Source organism: Leucopleurus acutus (genome assembly GCF_964270905.1).
Source record: "Leucopleurus acutus genome assembly, chromosome: 10".
Lineage (NCBI taxonomy): Eukaryota > Metazoa > Chordata > Mammalia > Artiodactyla > Delphinidae > Leucopleurus > Leucopleurus acutus.
Genome location: NC_139153.1, coordinates 55,534,254 through 55,551,131, shown reverse-complemented (window position 1 = coordinate 55,551,131; position 16,878 = coordinate 55,534,254). Strand labels below are relative to the sequence as shown.

The window sequence follows — 16,878 nt, the reverse complement described above, 5'->3', positions numbered from 1 at the left end:
AGACTGAACTTGAATTTATCCTTTAAACTTTCTTAAACAGAGAAACTCCCTTTACAGAAAAACTTCTGCGCTGTGGTTTTATTCTTCTCAGCGTTCAGGCAGCTGCTATAGTTCTTTTCCCTCTTGTGGTCATGGTATGACGATTAATTTTTTTAACCTGGAAAAGGGGAAATTGCTTCAAATTAAAGAAAGACAGCTTTGAACAAGTTGCCCCAGAGTGAAGCATTTTAAACATCAAGCATGTTAGTGTAGCTGCCTATACTGTAATTTCGATAACAGCACAGACACCAGGCTGGTGTGTGTTACTTGTTGGTTGATAGCCACTTTCAGTGTGCTCCACTTTATGCCATAGTGATGACTTTACAGTGACAATGATGAAAAGAGCTCTTAGTAATATACTGAAGACTAGGCTTTTGGATATATATCTGAAAAATAGTAGATGCCATGGCCCTCCAATCATTAAAGACAGGGGTGCAGGAAAAATTATTATAATGAAGGAGGAGGTTATCTGAAATGTCTACAACCAAGAATTCAAGTTAGGACTGAAGATTCCAGCAATTGTATATAGCCAAATACACAAACAGCTCAACTGCCTGTGTTCGAAATCAGTCAAAATATTTCAAGGCATTGCATCTTATTTATTTTTGTATTCCATGCAGAGAGTTTTGTTCAATAAATGTTCCACGAGTGAACAAATTAAGCAATGATGTAGGTTTTTATAACACCAAAAACCAAAAATGTGACTAACATAATAAAGTAGTTGTGAGATGTGCTTTGACTATCTTTTTTGTTTTCTAATCGTGCTAGCCGTGGGTTAACTATATTGATCTTTTCAGAGAGATCTTGGAACTGTTTTCCCATTTGATGGCAAAGTAGTCTTGAATAGAAGTATCATTGGTCAGAGATCAGAAGATTTTGAAGGGCCCCCTGTATAACCTGTACTGACTCCAAAAAGAAGCATATTTATGGATTTGGAAGTGAGATTAAATTTTATATTTTTCACGGGGTGGGGGCAGTGCTCTACATACACAGTTTGCAGTTTGTGGCACAGAACTTTACAGCAGAGGATATTCAAGCTGGGTCAATAAAGAATTCAGATGGAGGGCTATGAAAATGAATTTGAATTTATTGACAAAGTAACTCCACGGTTCCAAACAGGGAGACAAAAGCCACTATGATCTCCTACAATAGCTATTTATACTTTATTTACTGAGCATTTAATTTGTACAAGTCCCTTGAACAGTGAAGAAAAGTATAAGATGATCCTTTAATGTTTTATAATAGGAGAATAAAAGGGAGGGGGGATTGAGCTGTTGATCATAAATCAATCAGATATGTCCTATTCTCAAGCAAAGTAAAAGGTTACAAAGTTACAAATCAAACAAACAAACAAAGAAGCATACCTAATCTCCTACTTTCCTATAATTCTTTCAGAATCATAGCTGTATTTGAATGTATTTCCTTATCCTGACAGGGAAGTGCCCAGCTATGCCAAAGCTGGAGTTTGGGAGGAAAGGTCAAAGGAAATAAATGACATGACTTGAATGGTTTCAGTTCTTTTCCCGAAAGCTATTGGTCTCATATATTTAAGGTACTTGTTTAGAGCAAAACATGTGGAGCATCTGCTGTCAGTTTAAGTTGAAGGGTGGGTGAAGGAAGCGAATATTGTGTGTATCCAACCAGATCTGGTTCTAGGTAGAAGCAGTGGAACGGCTCTAGGGGTCAGCTTTACCTGGTTACCTGAGCTGGAGAAAGCTGATCTAGGACTTGTAAAAACGGTACCTCCAACTCGAGGCCCAATCCATTGTGAGGCTCACAAGAAAGGAAAGGGATTTCTAGAAGGACATTCCAGGGCTGTTGAAAACTTTTTCCCGGGCAGTATGATGGTCACTGGAAATTCTCTGGAAAGCCCGTGGTGAAGTGGCTGAAACAATGAAATGCAATTGAAGTTGGGGAAAATCAATCATTTTTACTTTTCTCCTTTTCTGTCATTAATAAAATGTGATTGCAGATATACGATTAAAGATCTTAATTGGTAAAGAAATAAGTTCCTTATCTCTGCTTCTAATCTAGGAAAACAATAACTAATCAAACACATTTTAAAAGGTATTCAAATCTGACCCCAAAGACAGCCGTGATGTAGTTCCCAAACTGCTCAGTGATTTCTCCTTTTTCCCACCTGAAACTTCTCGGTAATAGACATTTGGATTAGTTTTATGTTCTTTTCCTATTGACATAAAGTTATATCTGATATCAGCATTCTTCTCAACTGGACTGTGCAGTATCGTCATAGCCCAGATTGCAGTAAAGACCAAGAAGGTGTGGTGGAGACACTAACATCCCAGAAGTTAAGAGATGATGATTCCCAGGGGTGCTTCTTCAACGACCCACGATGAAGATGGAGTTTTTGTTTACTTCTAATCCGTTGCAGCCTGATGCTTTTGTAAAGGATGAAACCAGACATTTGGATGTTGTGACTATCAAACTGGCATCCACATTTGTAAGCGTTCTCTTTCGATTTCTGTAATGGAACTTGTGGCAGACTGGACTCGGCTTGTAGACTGGCACCTGCCCACAGACCACACTTGGAGCCTCACTCATTTAGAGTGCTCTGTGGTTTGTTTTTGGGACGGTGATTTTCCCTCCCTGAAATTCTTTTCCCTATTTATAAAATGAAGTGGGAATACACTGAAATCCTACGATTCTATCCTTTTTGATAGAATTTTCTTTTTACTAGTTGTGCCATCCAGCCTATTATCTACATGGTCTCTGTTAGGCCCCATGTAAACAAATGAGCAAAGAGCATCTTTTAGTTGAGGGTTTACAGGCTCTATTTTTGCAGAGTTGTCACTTAATTGTCACACCATCTGCAAGGTAGTGGCTCTTTGGACCAGCTACTTTGAGGGAGGACATGACTGCCTGAGTAGCTCTGGACTTTCTAGGGACACCCCCCTTATGCCCCCTGCTGTCCCCTGAGGGCTCCAGGTGGCATAAGGATGGTGCCTTGGCAGGTCAGCCCTGAGAGATGAAACTTCCATTTGCTTCACTAACCGAAGTGAGAGTACTGAGTTACAAGTAGGTCAGTTCTGTAGATGGCAAAGCGCCTACAGCCTGAGGTCACTGGCTCCCTCTTCTCTCCCAAAACCTGTAGTGAAAAATACACACCCAAAGGTGGCAACAAAACCATCACTATAAAAGCTGTTAACTGTTGTAGTCTTGGATAAATGTTCAGCTGTGGAATGATTTTAATGCTAGACTGTTCCCCCACCCTCTCTGAATTTTAATGAATGATAATAAAAGGAGGAATGGAAGAAGACATTTATCTAGACTTAAAAGTCACAATAACCATGGGTGAATGATTGTGCTTAGTCACTTTGTGTCTAGAGTTTATGTTTTTAGGATGTGTTTTAAATGCTAGGACCAAAATCTAAGTTTTCATGGATTTTAAACAGTCTTTTTCAAAAGAAAATTAGGTCATAATGGGAAAGTTGGTGATTCTTCATGAACAAGTTATTTGGAAGGCTCCATGCTGTTTCTAAGAATTCAAGATGGTCACAACTTTCTGTGAGAAAATAGATACTGCAGATAGGCAAACCACTGTTGGTGCTTTTAGTTACTGACTTCCAGACTTTGTGTATGGTCCTGCGCCCACGTTAAAAAAAAATCACAGAAAATATATATGTCAGGTCATGCTCTTAAAAATTCTTTATTCTTAAAAATCTAAGAAAAGAAAAAACCACCAATACTTCTTAATCCATAAATCCTCTCATTTGTTTTTTTTAAATTGGTTTTGTGGCAAATCAGGGTACATGACTTTCATACTGAGCCTCATTGATTTTTGATATATTGCAAGTACCCTTGGCCACACATGTGGTCATCATGTATGTTGGGTAAGGTAGGAACAGGGGGAGTGTGTACTAATTAGATGAATGAGTCATGCAGGAACACACACACACACACAGATTTGCTTAAACACATCTTGCTTAACTCAATCTGCAAATTGTATGGCTATTGTTCAACTGTCTGATTCATTTGTCACTGACAGCAGTGGGGAAAATTCAGCCCTTTCAGCTATATTTGCAGTCACTCACAGCTATATTTGCAGCTATATTTGTACCTGGTCAGCTACTGATTGATTTGGACAATATACTTTGTTGTTTTGGTTTTCCGAGTTTCCACTCTTAGGAAAAGTGAAGAGATTGCACAACTTTGGAATTTATATGCTATCTTGAAAGAGATAGATTAGATAGATTAAAACAGTACTTGAATGTCCTCACAAAAATTCCAACTGAATATAGACAAATGTTTTTCCTGCTGCATATCCTAGTTGTTGAATTTTAAAAAAGGATGTAATTTCTAGACTATTTTCCAGAGAGAGGCAAATAAACACCAGACTATATTTAACAAACCTTCAAGTTACACTGTCAGTCACTGTGATGTTTGCCTAGAGGCAAATTAAATATCTTCAGCACGTTTCTGAAGGAAACATTCAATCAGCATCATGATCTGCTCTCGATGTGTTAAACAGTTGAGGCTCATAGTTATGCTGTCTTCAAATTCATTCTGTTGAGCCTGACCTTAAGAGAATGTAGGAAAGCAATTAGTTTTAAACAGTGGGAGTGCCATCAGAGTGAAGGAAACAAATTACACAGTGGGGTGATATTTTTAGTGATTTTTAAGGAGATTATTAAAAATGAAATCTGCACTAAAAGCTACGATTGCAATCTTTAAAGGTGGCACAGAGCAATGCATTATTTTCATACAGCTACACTCCCTAAATGGCACTCCTAGCCCCTTTCTGTGTCCTAATGAAAGGTGGTCTGGCTCATTAAACCACATCACGACTCCCCCTGGATAATCAAGCCAAACATTTCTTACACATGATTTGTTGAATTCAACCCCTTTGCCTTGTCATTCAATTTTAGCAAACATTTACAGTTCATGCATCAGAAACCAAAACTGGGCTTTGCATTCAAAAATGTTGTTGATAACCCTTAACTAGACGTCTATGTTTAGAATTTATGGTTACCAAACGGGAAAGGTGGGGCAGAGGGATAAATTAGGAGTTTGGGATTAACATATACACACTACTATATATAAAATAGATAAACAACAAGGACCTACCATATAGCAGAGGGAATTCTACTCAATATTCTATTAATAACCTATAATGGAAAAGAATCTGAAAAAGAATAGATATATGTATATGTATAACTGAATCAGTTTGCTGTACACCTGATACTAACACAACATTGTAAATCAACTATACTCCAATATAAAATAAAAATTAAAAAATAAAAAAGTCACATGTTTGTGTATTCACACACACAGACATGTACACTTTTTTGGCTTAATCATTTTGTTTTAGTTTTACTTTTTGCTGACAGGATTAGCAAAATGTCATTCTATTGAAATTTCACTTCTTTTTATTTAACTTGTAGAGCTATAGCTAAAATCGACAGAATTTTTAAATGCTCAAATTTGCTGTCTGTGTGTTATAGTCACTTACCTATATGCAGGTTTCTAATGCCAAGGAAGAAATGATCTTAATGTTAAGGGTGATCATCATAAAAATCATATTTGTGAAAATCAGACACATGCTGTTCTCATAGTGTCCTGAGTGGAAGCTCTCACATGGAGAACTGCCTGGTACACTCTGTAGAGCCAATGTAGATGCCAGTGCAGTTCAGTAATAAATTTATGAGCAGGAACAATACAAATGATCATGATAACTAACAATTACACTTGCTTACTCAGTCGCAGAGACTGTTCTAAGTCGTTCACATCTGCTCCATTCACTGAATCATCCTAGCAGCTCCAAGAGGGGTGTACTATTTTTAACCTTAGCTCTCAGATGTGGAAACTGAGGCTCAGAGATGTCCAATAACCTCTCCAAGGTAGCATGACCTTGAGGAAGCTTGTATGCAAACCTCAGCAGTTTTCAGGGTCCCATTCTCTGCTACTGTGCTCTATGGCTGAACATTAGGGGCAATTTGGCTCATCAATATACTCAGCATAATTTGATTAAAATATGAATAGTCAAAGGATGTTAGTACAGGCAGATACTATACACTAATTATAATTTGATTCAAATATGCAGATTTAAAGAATTATAATATAGGCTGCTGCAATATCTGAGTGTGATTAGGTTACATAGAGTCAAAGATCTCAGTCTAGGAAGATGCTTCCAGGGTCTCCATTTAACCAGGCACTTAAGCACTCCTACAGCCTCCTCCCTTTTCTCCCTAAGAGATAACTGAGTTAGACTCGGGCATCACACTTGCTTCTGTGGCTGAAATGACTCTAAGCACAGTCCTCTTTACAGTGGGTACAAATCAGTGTCCCCAAAGCTAATCTGGAGAAATCAACATCATGAAATTAGGTTGTTGAGATTTTCTGGCATGTGTGTAAATATTCTCACTTGGATAATAATAGGATAATTCACATTATGAATGAAAATAAAATTAGTGAATAAATATTAATGTCTTTAAGAGACAGTGCAGAACTTAGAGAAAGCATTTCTAAAAATAGGTGCCTTTTTGAAAACTGAGTAAATAAAATATTTTGGTTTAGTTTGCATCCAAATTACAGATTTGTTTTGAGTTAAGTTGGTCTTTGATTTTTCTGTAATACCTTCATATCGCTAAACAGTTCTGACATAATTCTTCAACGTTTTAAATATAACTATCATGTTAATTAGCTCACTCGGTCAGAATTTGGTTAAATAACATGATCTTGGGTTTACTTCTCATATGGGTCAAAACAGTACATCTATGTGTAAGGATACAGAATCCGGAGCCAGACTTCCCGGGATATAAGACCAGCTCTAACATGTCAACTGTGTACCTAATGTTTATATGCTTCAGTTTCCTCATCTGTATAATGTTTGGAACAATGTATGACACACCACAAACACTATAAAAATGATGATTAAGGGGAAAAAAAGTCCTCAAGTTTAAAAAGCAATCATAATCTCATTCTTGGTACTAAATTGGTACAGAATAAACCATTTGATAATGGTGTTTAAATTACCCTTAGGGAAATTATATGTGTAAATAGGTACAGATTTCTGACTCTCTAATGTCATCATATACATTATATTTTTATTCCTTTTCTTTCTAAATAGTGGAATGAACTTACAGCAGCAGATCCTAGCTCTTTTGAAAAGCACACATCTCATATTATGTAATCACTAACACAAAACAATTGTTTTCTTCAGAATATATATAATACAGAGTTGAAGAATCTACATCAAAAATGCTCAGCTATGATGAGGCTGAGATTGAAGCCCTTTTCACAAAAGATGTTTTGTTATCTGGTGGATTTATATTGGACAGGATTGCCAACTAAAGTCTCTTCCCTTGAAGGTTGCAATGTTGCATAATTAGTCTGCTGTTGCAGTCAGATGGCTAACAACCTTTATTCTAATCCCAGTGCAGAATGAAATAGACTCTCAGAGCTGGAAGGAACCTTGAGGTCACCTAGTTCAACTTGCTTATATTATAGATGAGAAAACAGCCTCTGGCAGATTAAATGTCACCCAGCAAGTTAGTTAGCTGTCCCTCAGGATCTCGGAAAAAAGTTGCATTTTTAAGTGGTTATTTCAGTTATCTGTTTCTGCATAAAAATTAGCAATAGATAACAAAGTGGCTAAAAACAAGTATGATATATTGCTTATTAAATTGTTGATTTTTTTGAATAAGGTTGTGATTCTCTGCATTTACCTGGTAGGATTTTTGCTCCGTGTGGTGCCACCTCGGGTCACTTACACAGATCCGTTTATCAGGAGCTCTGTGGAGAACCCTCAGTTGGGGCACCTCAGTTCTCCTTTCCATGGCCTCTTTCTCCATATGCTGTCTTGGCCTCCAGGGAATCTCCATGGAGCCTCTCTCTCCTGCAGAATATTCTGTGACTGAAATGGCACATGTTTTAGCCTTAACTCTTAACATAGTCTTCCTTTCAATGACTACACATTATTGTCTTTAAAGCTTATCTGTAAAAACCCATTTCAAGAAATTATGCTGTTGCGATAATTTCCTTACAGGATGGTGGCCGTGTTACAAGACAATGCATCTCAAGAGAATAAATCCCAATGTATAAGTGGTTATCAAAACGACTTGTGTCAAACTTACGGATAACCATTGGTGAAAGAAAAATATGGTCCAGACCAGCATAATATGAGGCGGTGTTATAACAGAGTGTAAATTATGGAAGATGTGTTCATTTGGAGCTACCCATGTGCCTTCTGACCATGGTGGCAGATAATTTATGTGGTCAAAGTCAAAAGAGCAAGTTGTGAGAACACAATATTTTAACACATAGAACTGATGCTTCTCTAATTAATTTCTTGCATTGCTTCACTGAAACAATCCTACAGTAGACTGTAGGACTAGGATGAAACTTTCCAGAATATGATAGACAACAGGAATATTCACATTGGCTTTGGCAGCTACTGTTTCTTTTTTTAATTGAAGTCTAGTTGATTTACAGTATTATATTAGTTTCAGGTGTCTAGCATAGTGGTTCAGTATTTTTATAGATTATATTCCATTAAAAGTTATTACCAGATAATGGCTGTATTTCCCTGTGCTATGCAATATATCCTTGCTGCCTATCTATTTTATATATAGTAATCTGTATCTCTTAATCCCATACCTGCATCTTGCCCCTCCTCCCTTCCTTCGCCCCTCTGGTAACCACTAGTTTGTTCTCTATATCCATGTGTCTGTTTCTGTTTTGCTATATACATCCAATTGTTTTATTTTTTTAGATTACACATATAAATGATATACAGTATTTGTCTTTCTCTGACTCCTTTCACTGAGTATAATATTCTCTACGTCCATCCACATTGCTGCAAATGGCAGAATTTCATTAATTTTTATGGCTGGGTAATATTCCATCGTATATATGTACCACATCTCTTTTACCCATTCATCTGTTGATGGGCACGTGGGTTGCTTCCAAATCTTGGCTATTGTGAATAATGCTGCTGTGAACATCGGGGTGCATGTATCTTTTCAAATTAGTGTTTTCATTTTCTTCCAGATATATACCCAGGGGTGGAATTGCTGGATCAATCATATGGTAATTCTATTTTTAGTTTTTTGAGGAATCTCCATACTGTTTTCCATAGTGGCTGCACCAATTTACATTTCCACCAACAGCATATGAGGGTTCCCTTTTCTCCACATCCTCAACAGCATTTGTTATTTGTAGACTTTTTGATGATGGCCATTTTGACAGGTGTGAGGTGATATCTCATTGTGGTTTTGATTTGCATTTCTCTAATAATTAGCAATGTTGCGCATCTTTTCACATACCTGTTAGCCACATATATGTCTTTGGAAAAATGTCTATTCAATATATCTGCTGCCCATTTTTGATTGGATTGTTCATTTTTTGATATTGAGTTGTATGAACTGTTTATATATTGTGGATATTAACCCCTTGTTGGACATATCATTTGAAAATATTTTCCTCCCATTCAGTAGTTTGTCTTTTTGTTTGTTGATTTTTTTGTTTTTTAGCTGTGAAAAAGCTTTTAAGTTAAGTCCCATTTGCTTATTTTTGCTTTTATTTCTTTTGCCATAGGAGGATGATTCAAGAAAATATTGCTACAATTTATGGCAAAGAGTGTTCTGCCTATATTCTCTTCTAGGAGTTTTATGATTTCGGGTCTTAACACTTAGGTTTTTAATCCATTTTGAGTTTATTTTATATATAATGTGAGGATATGTTCTTATCTCATTGTTTTATATGTAGTTGTCCAGTTTTCCCAACACCACTTATTGAAGAGACTGTCTTTTCCCCATTGTATATTCTTGCTTCCTTTGTCAAAGATTAATTGTTGTAGGGCTTCCCTGGTGGCGCAGTGATTGAGAGTCCGCCTGTTGATGCAGGGGACACAGGTTCGTGTCCCAGTCTGGGAAGATCCCACATGCCGCGGAGCAGCTGGGCCTGTGAGCCATGGCTGCTGAGCCTGCGTGTCTGGAGCCTGTGCTCCACAACGGGAGAGGCCACAACAGTGAGAGGCCCATGTACCATGAAAAAAAAAAAAATTATTGTAGCTGTGTGGGTTTAATTATGGGCTCTCTGTTCAGTTCCATTGATTTGTCTATTTTTGTGCCAGTACTATACTGTTTTGATTACTGTAGCTTTGTGGTATAGTCTGAAGTTTGGGTGAGTGATAACACCAGCTTTTTGCTTTTTTCTCAAGATTGCTTGGCAATTCAGAGTCTTTTGTGGTTACATATGAATTTTAGGAGATATTTGTTCTAGTTCTGTAAAAAAAATTCATGGGTATTTTGATAGTGATTGCATTAAATCTATAGATTGCTTTGGGTAGCATGGACATTTTATCAATATTAATTCTTCCAGGCCAAGACCATGGGACATCTCTCCATTTCTTTGTATCATCTTCAATTTCCTTCATCAGTGTTTTATAGTTTTCAGAATATAGGTCTTTCACCCCCTTAGTTAAGTTCATTCCCAGGTATTTTATTCTTTTTGATGTGATTTTGAAAACATTCTCTTTCTGATAATTCATTATTAGTGTATAGAAAAGCAAAAGATTTCTGTATACTTCATCTTTTATCCTGAAACTTTGCTAAATTCATTTATTTGTTCTAATAGTTTTTTTTGGTGGAGACTTTAGGGTTTTCTATATAATGCATCATGTCATCTATAGATAGTGACAGTTTTACTTTTTCCCTTTTAAGTTGGATGCCTTTTATTTATTTTTCCTGTCTGATTGCTGTGGCTAGGACTTCCAATACTATGTTAAGTAAAAGTGGCAAGAGTGGTCATCCTTGTCTTTTTCCTGAATTTAGAGGAAAGAATTTCAGCTTTTCACCATGGAGTATGATATTAGCTGTGGGTTTTTTCATAAATGGCTTTTGTTTTACTGAGATAAGTTCTCTCTATATTCAGTATGATGAGAGTTTTTTTTAATCATGAATGGATATTGAATTTTGTCCAATGCTTTTTCTGGATCTATTGAGATGATCATGTGATGTTTATCCTTCCTTTTGTTAATGTGTTGTATCCCATGGATTGATTTGAGAATATTGAACCATCCTTGCATTCCTGGAATAATTCCAACTTGATCATGGTGTATGATCCTTTTTATATGTTGTTGGATTTGATTTGCTAATATTTTGTTGAGGATTTTTGCATCTATACAAAATTAAAGATATTGGCCTGTAATTTTGTTTTTTTGTAGTCTTTGTCTGGGTTTGGTATCATGGTAATGGTGGCCTTGTAGAATTAATTTGGGAGTGTTCTGTCATCTTCAATTTTTTAAAAGCACTTTGAGAAGGGTGGGTATTAGCTCTTCTTTATATGTTTGGTAGAATTCCCTTGTGAATTCATCCAGTACTGGACCTTTGTTTGCTTGGATTCAATTTCAAATTCAATTTCACTACTAGTGATTGGTCTATTCAAATTGTCTGTTTCTTCTTGATTCAGTCTTAGCAGCTTGTATGTTTCTACAAATTTATTTACTTCTTGTAGTTTTTCCAATTTGTTAGCCACTGTTTCTTTATTTCAGATAGTGAGATTCGATAAACCAGGCAGCTGTCAATATTTCAACATTTAAATATTCAACCATAAGACTAGAAAAAATATTTCCAATGCATATGTAATAAAAAAAGTGAAGGCATGAGAACACAACTTTGGGTGTGATTTACCAAAAGAAAGAACGAGACTTCAGTGTGTCTTTTATTTGGGATGAAGATTATTCTGGTCTTGACCCTATAGTGAACTGCTGCAGCCAGTAACTCAGAAAGGAAAAAAAAAAGTGCTTCCATTAAACTGGCAGCCTTCTAACAAATTTTGCCTATCAGCATGCACACACATCAGTCATGAAGCCATGTCTTCCATGAGGCTTCTCTTGGCCACTCTCAAGTCCTTGACACACACCTTGTCACTGACAGCTAGTATGCAAATTGCCTAAAAGCTCTATTAGGCTGATCTAGGCAAGGGAAGCCCATCTGTCAGTTCTGTGACACTTTCCCTTTTGGATCCTCATGTGGGAATATGTTCTTGAGACACCCAGTTGGATGAATTTGTGCCAGTGTCTGGAATCACCAACCTTGGAGGAAATTGTCACTTCTACTTTTTTTTTATAGACTTCAATATTTGATTTCCTCTTCCCCCTGCTACTAAAGAATAAAATTTAAATGGATGGGAAAGTTTTCTCTTCTAAATAAAAAAGGACACATTATTAGTTTATGCACAGAAGAAGGAACATGATGAGCCCTCTGTTTGGGAAATCATGATATTACTGGGTGTTTTCCAATACTGTGTGTGTGGTCTGCTCGTCACAGGAGAGAACACACAATTTCAAATTAACTGGAACTTGTCAGCTGTTGCTGATAGAGGTTGGAAGTTTTGGGGGAAAACAGTGGCATGACGTTATTTCAACAGGCCTGCCTATTAAAGGCATTGATTGGAAATGGCCTCATGATTCCTATCCCCTCTTTCTTCTTTTTTAAAAAAGACAACAATTACATGTAAGCAATTGGAAAAGGAAGTCTAACCCCCTTGTTCCAGTGGTTTTATGAGCATACTCAAGTCTCTTGCCCATCTCAAGTTGAAATCCCAAGAGAAAAGTTAGAATTGGCAACAGCAGATTCAGAAAAGCACTGCTAACTATGATCATTGGTATCTGTTCATTATAAACAAACTTCTTTTATCCATCTGGTCTACCAGAATGGTCCACTCATGTTTCTTTCTAAATAAAGGTAGAGTGGCATAAAAGTAATGTTGGCCTCACCAAGCTGGGAAAGAAAACATTAAGGATCAGAAAATAGTTCATAGAAATGTACAGTAAATTATAATCTAGAACCAGAAAGATAAAATGTTTCCTCTTTTTGAAAAATTTACAATTCTATGTCAAGCGATGTATGCAGGTATATGAAAGGTTTACGATTGGACAGGACTGATGCTTTTGATCATTTTGGCACCTAAATGGTTAATTTCATCAGATTTAGAGTCTGCTTTCCATTTTTTCAGGAAATGGTCCAAAAAATGGACTGTTGTTATTGACAGGACTACCAAACTAGTTATTATTTGCTAATAATGTTGTGTTAAAAGTCTAAGCAGAAAAACAAAAAAAAAGTCTGAGCAGAGCATCTTGCCATAGAGAGAGTAAAACTTTTACGCCCAACAGTGTTTGGATGAGCAAGATAATTATACCCTTGTCCACAGCAGATGCTCTGTTCTTCGCTTTGGCAGTTTCCCTGTTCAGTGTGCAAATAATTTTCTCCACTGAAGTTGGTGGCTATTTGTGACAAATATATTTCTTTTCCAGCAAAGAATGGATCTTTTCCATCATCACTCACAAATAGCCACTGAATGGAGTTTTTATTGTTTTAAACACACATGCAAATCTGATATGAAGCAGAAAGAAAGTTATGTTCATGTCCCATAGCCATCAGAGGATGTGATATGAAGAAAGAAGTTATTTACCAAACTAGTTGGAAAAATACATTGTAACAATTATTTCAATATCTTTATTAAAATCAAAATTTAAAAATTACGTCTCAATGTTGATAGGCAAATGAATTTTTAATTCAAGTATACACAAGTTCAGTTTATAATGGAATAGACCTTTATTTACATATATTGATATTTACAAAGATCTTATGAGCTCTCTCTATCTCTGTATTTTTGTAACAGGCAAAATTTAGTTGATACATACATAGTGAGATCTAGAATATGGAGTTCACTTCCCTCACAGTTTTGACAGACATGTGTGACTGTCCTATGTTTGAAAAGATGAGCGTATTCTTGGCCAGTGATGAGTAAATATATTTCCATAACTTCTCTTGGCTTAGCCCAGCTGCTATAACTCTATCTATAAGCAGCAGGCTAGCAGGTGTTTGGCAGAGAGCTGCAGAAGGAGAAGAAAGGAGGAGATCTATTTTCCATATCTCCTTTTTTCTGTTCTTCACACAGGCCCCCATCAGTAGAAAGGCAGGCACAGCCTCTCCTCAAGATGCCATGTTTTCACAACCATATAGCACAGCATACATTTATCTCATAAAACTAAGAATATAATTGGGGTTTAAGTTTCTGGATTATCCCTGGATCTACCAAGAACAATCACTATTGACAAGATTTTTATGGTAAAATTCAACATCTAGCAAATGATTAAGTACCAACTGAAAGACTGGTCCTCAGTACAGTAAGTCTGCTACATACGAACGAGTTCTGTTCAGAGAGCGCATTAAGTCCAATTGGTTCGTAAGTCCAAGAAAGTTAGCCTAGGTACCTAACTAATACAATCAGCTGTTTAAGTTCACACAAATAATACATAAAAAACAAACAAAAAATAAAACATTTTTAATCTTACAGTATAGTACCTTGAAAAGCACAGTAGTATAGTACAACAGCTGACATACAGGGCCTGGCACTGAGTGAACAGGCAAGAAGAGTTACTGACTGGAGGAGGGAGAGGAGGTGGGAGATGGCAGAGCTGAAGGATCGTCAGCAATAGGAGATGGAGGGCAAGCTGCACTTTCACTCACGCCTGACGTTGATGGCACAGGTTCTGGTTCCTTGCTGGAACCAGCTGCACATTTGCCTCTTTGAAAGGTCACAAATTGAAGGTTCGTATGTAGGGGACTTACTGTGTATACATAAGTGTTGAGGGTCAGGGCCCCACGCCCTGTCCTCAACTCTCCAGTGTGCCAAGTCAGGGATAGCTACTAAAGGATGAAATACTGCACAGAATGTTTATCACCAGCAGAGGCAGGAGGAAAAGTGCCCCTAGATAGAGCCTTAAGCAGGGAGGAGATAAATCTGCCTGTAATACAGGTTTCTCAGAGGAGGTGGAATTTGAGTTAGGATATGTAGGTTTTCTCCTACCAGTGGGAGCCAGGAGGAGGGCATCCCACATAGAACAAGAGCACTGATCTGGAGGCAGTAGATTCCACTTTGCCAAACTTTCAAACACCACGATTAGGTGAGATGGCGCAAAAAAGGATAAGTGGCCTGTTTGAACATTGACATCATTTCTCTCCTCTTCGAAGTTGCAGCTGAAAAATAATGAACAATCCAGTATAGTCTCGAGAAGATACTAGACTGTGATGTACAGTCCTATTTTAATAAAGATCTAATAACTCACATACTTGTAAATATAGTTCTAGTTGTATGTAAGAGTCACATTGAGATATTATTGAAGATGGTATCAGGACACTAGGATTCTAGATGCGTGCAGGGTTAAATGAGATTAGTGCTAACTTCTACTCACATGGCACTGCCAGGTCATTGTTATCTTAGATCTTCAGTGTGAGATTTTCACTTCTGTTTCCAGATGAAGAGAATTGAGTGTGCGTGGACCATTCACAGAACTGAATGGCTGCTTCAAATGGCACATCCCAAGTTGTAAATAACTGGGCCAATGGTGTGTAAAGTTGGGAACTTCCTTCCCAGTTGAATGATCAATGAGGAACCAGGGACATAGTCCTCCTGGTCTCCTCCTTCCTTTCACTTAACCTTCCCTGTACAGGCTGCACTCCGTCCTCTCATTTCTTTCTTTTTTAAATTAATTTTTAATGGAGTATAGTTGATTCACACTGTTGTGTTAGTTTCAGGTGTACAGCAAAGTGATTCAGTTATACATATACATATATCCACTCTTTTTTAGATTCTTTTCTCATATAGGTCATTACAGAGTATTGACTAGAGTTCCCTTTGCTATACAGTAGGTCCTTGTTAGTTATCTATTTTATATATTGTACTGTGTATATGTCAGTCACAATCTACCAATTTATCCACCCTGCCTTTTCCCCGGTAACCATAAGTTTGTTTTCTACATCTGTGACTCTACTTCTGTTTTGTAATTAAGTTCACTTGTACCATTTTTTTAGATTGCACATGTAAGCAATGTCATACGGTGTTTGTCTTTCTCTGCCTGACTTACTTGTCCTCTTGTTTCTAATCACGTATCTGACATATCTATCCTTTCACACCCTTCCCCTGTGGGAAGGAGCTTATATACCTTCAGTATAAACAACCAACTTGAGGATATTATTTTCTCTTTGTTGAGAATTTTTTCAGGTCTTATGATGAGGTCCATTTCTATCAATGTTGAAGCATTTTTAGTGATTTCTGGGTTTATCCTCATGTCTGGTTTTTGTAATAAATACATACAAAAATGGGACTATAATCACGTAAAGAGGAACTACCTGGTTAAGCAAATTTTACAAAATATTACAGAAAAAAGTATATCCTTCTCATGAGATAGCCCAGAAAAGGACCACACACTTTTTCCATTATGTGTGTATAGCTGAATCTGTTTCTCACCTCACTTTCATTCTTTAGGAATTACCACCAGGGTCTCTTGGTTTAAAAAAAAAGAGTTCGAACCCCAAACAAAGGAATATCATTCTCCCTCAAATAACTTAATTACTCAGAAATGCTTTTTGGCAAAACGCAGTTTCTAGCATCTTCCATCTCCCTGCAATTTATCCATACTCTGGATTACCTCATTCATTCATTCTGACAGGGGACTGTATTTGTATCATTGCCTGACAGATGTGTTACATGTTTCAGTCTTAAAATATTCGACTCTGAGCTCAGGGCTGCATACTTGGGGGATGATGTTAAATCAGCCTCGGCGTCGCACTGCTGCCATTGCGCCAAATAACTCAGGGGAAAATGATAAGGGTATAAAGAGATCAGTAAGGCAAGAGAATCTATGCTTTCAAAAGTAAGGCAAAACAGGAAAAAGACTCTCAGTGAAGCACTGGGGAGCAAGTAGAGCAAGAGCAGGCCGTGTTTGGGACACCCTTACACTGCAGTGAGCCATTACCCTGTGAGTAGTAAATTCTCTTACGTTTGCCTAACTCCTGTAATATAGTTCATGCT

The 16,878-nt window shown here is 37.2% G+C and overlaps 1 protein-coding gene across 1 annotated transcript in view; it reads left to right on the top strand.

Moving 5' to 3' along the window:
- The window catches only part of RBMS3 (RNA binding motif single stranded interacting protein 3), a gene marked incomplete at its 3' end in the record, with an annotated part of 695,122 nt that overhangs the window by 126,156 nt on the left and 552,088 nt on the right, over positions 1 to 16,878 (top strand). The window lies entirely within an intron of this gene.